Raw genomic sequence first — 5,000 nt, forward strand, 5'->3', positions numbered from 1 at the left:
ATTTTGTGAAAAATGAAAATTTCCCCTTCTTCCACCCTAAAGGGGCGTCAATATGTTGTGAGGCACCCCAGCAAAGTGACCTAAGTGGGGGTGAAGTTTGCGGGGCACGGGCGGAAAGTTGAATTTTTGGATGAAAATGCGTATTTTCATACTTTGAAAATTTCAGGCGTGTGTCAGACTTCCAGGCGGGGGCAGCCGCCGGAGGTGTACCGGGGACGCTTCCAGGAGCCTGGGGAAGATTTTCTGGAAGCGTCCTTGACACTTAGAAAAAATTTTGAGAAAATCTCGATTTTGTGAAAAATGTCACATTTCCCCTACTTCCACCCCAGGGGGGCGTCAATATGTTGTAAGGCACCCCAAGGCAGTGACCTAACTGTGGGTGAAGTTTGCGGGGCACGAGCGGAAAGTCGAATTTTGGATGAAAATGCATTATTTTCATACTTTGAAAATTTCAGGCGTGTGTTAGACTTCCAGGCGGGGGCAGCCGCCGGAGGCGTACCGAGGACGCTTCCAGGAGCCTGGGGAAGATTTTCTGAAAGTGTCCTTGGGACTTAGAAATATTTTGAGAAATTTCCGATTTTGTGAAAAATGTCACATTTCCCCTACTTCCACCCCAGGGGGGCGTCAATATGTTGTGAGGTACCCCAGGACAGTGACCTAACTGTGGGTAAAGTTTGCGGGGCACGGGCGGAAAGTCGAATTTTGGATGAAAATGCATTATTTTCATACTTTGAAAATTTCAGGCGTGTGTCAGACTTCCAGGCGGGGGCAGCCGCCGGAGGCGTACCGAGGAGGCTTCCAGGAGCCTGGGGAAGATTTTCTGGAAGAGTCCTTGGGACTTAGAAATATTTTGAGAAAATCTCGATTTTGTGAAAAAATGTCACATTTCCCCTACTTCCACCACAGGGGGGCGTCAATATGTTGTGAGGTACCCCAGGACAGTGACCTAACTGTGGGTAAAGTTTGCGGGGCACGGGCGGAAAGTCGAATTTTGGATGAAAATGCATTATTTTCATACTTTGAAAATTTCAGGCGTGTGTCAGACTTCCAGGCGGGGGCAGCCGCCGGAGGCGTACCGAGGACGCTTCCAGGAGCCTGGGGAAGATTTTCTGAAAGTGTCCTTGGGACTTAGAAAAATTTTGAGAAATTTCCGATTTTGTGAAAAATGTCACATTTCCCCTACTTCCACCCCAGGGGGGCGTCAATATGTTGTAAAGCACCCCAGGGCAGTGACCTAAATGAGGGTGAATTTTGCGGTGCACGGGCGGAAAGTCGAATTTTTGGATGAAAATGCGTATTTTCATACTTTGAAAATTTCAGGCGTGTGTCAGACTTCCAGGCGGGGGCAGCCGCCGGAGGTGTACCGGGGACGCTTCCAGGAGCCTGGGGAAGATTTTCTGAAAGTGTCCTTGGGACTTAGAAATATTTTGAGAAAATCTCGATTTTGTGAAAAATGTCACATTTCCCCTACTTCCACCACAGGGGGGCGTCAATATGTTGTGAGGTACCCCAGGACAGTGACCTAACTGTGGGTAAAGTTTGCGGGGCACGGGCGGAAAGTCGAATTTTGGATGAAAATGCATTATTTTCATACTTTGAAAATTCCAGGCGTGTGTCAGACTTCCAGGCGGGGGCAGCCGCCGGAGGCGTACCGAGGACGCTTCCAGGAGCCTGGGGAAGATTTTCTGGAAGAGTCCTTGGGACTTGGTGCAATTTTGAGAAAATCTCGATTTTGTGAAAAAATGACCCATTTCCCCTACTTCCACCCCAGGGGGGCGTCAATATGTTGTAAAGCACCCCAGGGCAGTGACCTAAATGCGGGTAAAGTTTGCGGTGCACGGGGGGGAAAGTTGAATTTTTGGATGAAAATGCGTATTTTCATACTTTAAAAATTTCAGGCGTGTGTCAGACTTCCAGGAGGGGGCAGCCGCCGGAGGCGTACCGGGGACGCTTCCAGGAGCCTGGGGAAGATTTTCTGGAAGAGTCCTTGGGACTTAGAAAATTTTTTGAGAAAATCTCGATTTTGTGAAAAATGAAAATTTCCCCTTCTTCCACCCTAAAGGGGCGTCAATATGTTGTGAGGCACCCCAGCAAAGTGACCTAAGTGGGGGTGAAGTTTGCGGGGCACGGACGGAAAGTTGAATTTTTGGATGAAAATGCGTATTTTCATACTTTGAAAATTTCAGGCGTGTGTCAGACTTCCAGGCGGGGGCAGCCGCCGGAGGCGTACCGGGGACGCTTCCAGGAGCCTGGGGAAGATTTTCTGGAAGCGTCCTTGACACTTAGAAAAATTTTGAGAAAATCTCGATTTTGTGAAAAATGTCACATTTCCCCTACTTCCACCCCAGGGGGGCGTCAATATGTTGTAAAGCACCCAAGGGCAGTGACCTAAATGCGGGTAAAGTTTGCGGTGCACGGGGGGAAAGTTGAATTTTTGGATGAAAATGCGTATTTTCATACTTTGAAAATTTCAGGCGTGTGTTGGACTTCCAGGCGGGGGCAGCCGCCAGAGGTGTACCGGGGACGCTTCCAGGAGCCTGGGGGAGATTTTCTGGAAGAGTCCTTGACACTTAGAAAAATTTTGAGAAATTTCCGATTTTGTGTAAAAATCACCCATTTCCCCTACTTCCACCCTAAAGGGGCGTCAATATGTCGTAAGGCGCCCCTAGACAGTGACCTAAGTGGGGGTGAAGTTTGGGTCTGATGGGTGGAAAACTGAAAAAAAGCGATTTTGTGACTTTGAGAACAAACAGAGAGCTCAAAACTTTGAAAAACGTCAGACCGCTGTCAGACTTCCAGGCGGGGGAAAGCTCTGAGGTTGTACCGAGGACACTTCCATGGCCCCCGGATTGATTTTCAAGAAAGAGTCCTTGGGACTTTGAAATTTTCCGGCGAGCTGTTTTTGGCTTCCGGGAGCCGTAGAACTTTGGGAAATCGATTCCGCTCACCGGTTCAGGGTGTTTCGAGCTAGTCCAGGTCCCAGCTACGCCGCCTGGCCTCCAAATTTCGCAAATTCGAAAAAAAAAAAAATAGAACCGGAATGAGGAAATTTCTGGCCGCCGGATCCGCCGCACGGCTCCAGGAGGTCGGACACTTTTTGACTTTGTTCCCTTAAAGTGGGGGTCGGTGTCTCACCATGCAAATACCCAGTTTTGCACACCAGCTGCAGGATATAGGAGAGAGAGGTACCTCTCGGCCCCGACCAAAATCCGTTGTTTTCGTGGTTCCTCGACTCGGGTAGGCGGTTTGGCGAGTACCCCCCTTTTGCATGGAAGTTCGCACTCGCGCCGAGACCAGGCTTCCGCGGCTCCAGGGGGACTTTTGCCGGTTGTCCGTCCCGAGTCCGAGACGCGTTTCCTGGGTCGCCCGAGCCCGAACGGACCCTCCCCACGTGGGTTCCTGTCCTCTGAGGGCGACGGTCGTCAGAAGGGGGGCAGATCCAGAGTCCTCGTCCGCAGGAGGGCTCTGGGAGGGCGGATCGCTCCTTCTGACTTTGTCCCCTCGGAGCGGGCTCGGCGTTTCTCTGTGTCGGATGTCTCCCGCTTCCGCGCCAACGGGGAGACCTATGAGAGAATCGCACCGCGACCCGGCTTCCGTCTCGAGGGCGCCCGGAGCGCGCCGGACACTCGCTTCCAGGACTCCAGGGGCACGTTTCTTCCCCGTCTCCCCCGAGGGGAAGAACGGAGGCAGGGGTTCCACCCGAGCCCCTGCCCTTTCTTCCGATCGATCTGGCTCAGCGCTCCCGGGTGGGGAGGTGGTGCCGCTCGCTCGGCCCGGGCTTTGGAGCCCGCGTCGGTTTACGGCGGGCGGTCTCCTTCCTCTGTTACCCCCCCCGGGTTTCAGGCACTCGTCCTTGGGCGCGCACGCCGGCGGTCGCCCTCCCGTCTACGGACGGAGGCGGCCGAGCTGTGGGGAGTTTGACCCGAACCGTGGTACGGCAGCGGTCCGACGACCCGCACGGGCGAACGGAGGGGCGCCCACCCACCTCGGCGTGGGGGCCCGCCGTCCGAATCGCTCCCCGCGCGGGGCAGCACAACGATCTTCTCCGAGGGCGGCCCTTTGACTTCCAGATGCGCAGCTCGTCCGCGGAGGCCCGCGCCGCACCCCAGCGTCCGAAGGGCGGCCTCCGCGGTGGGCATCGGCGAGAGCGGCGGCGGTGGGTGGCGCTTCCACGCCACCGCCGAGCTCCGCGTTTTCCAGTCTTTTCCCGAGCCCCTACGATAGTGGGGGGATGACAGACGTGCGGGGAGGCGGGCGAGTGGGTTCTCACCGTGCGGTGTGCCCCGCGGCCGAACGCCGTCGCCTTCCCCTCGTCCGCCGTCCTCCGAGGCGGCTCGGCAGGGAGCGCGAGAGCGAGAGGGAGAGCGAGAGAGAGAGACCAAGCGGACGCCCCGGAGCGAGAAGGGAGGATGGAGAAGGAAAGACGAATCGAAGGGGGGCACGAGTTTGGCGAAGGGAGTACCCGGCGTATTGCCGCACCGGACTTCGTCTGTTCTCAACAGTCGAGACACGGCTTCGGGGGGAGACGCCGCTCGGTCGGTCACCTTTGAGGTTACGGGCAAGAGCCCGGGACAAGGGACTACGCCGGAGGGCGACGCCGACACGGCCAGGCCGACCATGCCCCGCGCTTGACCTCCGGGTCGCTGGGGCTTGTGCCGGAGCCGCGGCGGACCCCGACGGCCAGCCCCCCTCTCCCACTCCTCGCGCCCGTCCGCCGGTGGGTCGAGGACCCCCCGCGGTGGAGGCAGGTCTAAGCCAGACGGCGGCGCCGCACAGGCCCCCCACGCCCTGGCCCCTCTCCCCAGCAGCGACTCAGTGCGTCGCCCCGGGAGCGGTGGGTCACGAGGCAGGGCGGCCGTGGCGTCCTCCGGAGGCCAGTCACCTCGACCTTCCCGCGCAAGGGGTGGTCTTTCGCGACAGATGCCCTCCGTTCGGGAGGCCGGGTCTAAGCCAGACGGCGGCGCCGCGCAGGCCCCCCACGCCCTGGCCCCTCTCCCCAG

This window comes from Ranitomeya variabilis, unplaced genomic scaffold, assembly GCF_051348905.1.
Source record: "Ranitomeya variabilis isolate aRanVar5 unplaced genomic scaffold, aRanVar5.hap1 Scaffold_391, whole genome shotgun sequence".
Lineage (NCBI taxonomy): Eukaryota > Metazoa > Chordata > Amphibia > Anura > Dendrobatidae > Ranitomeya > Ranitomeya variabilis.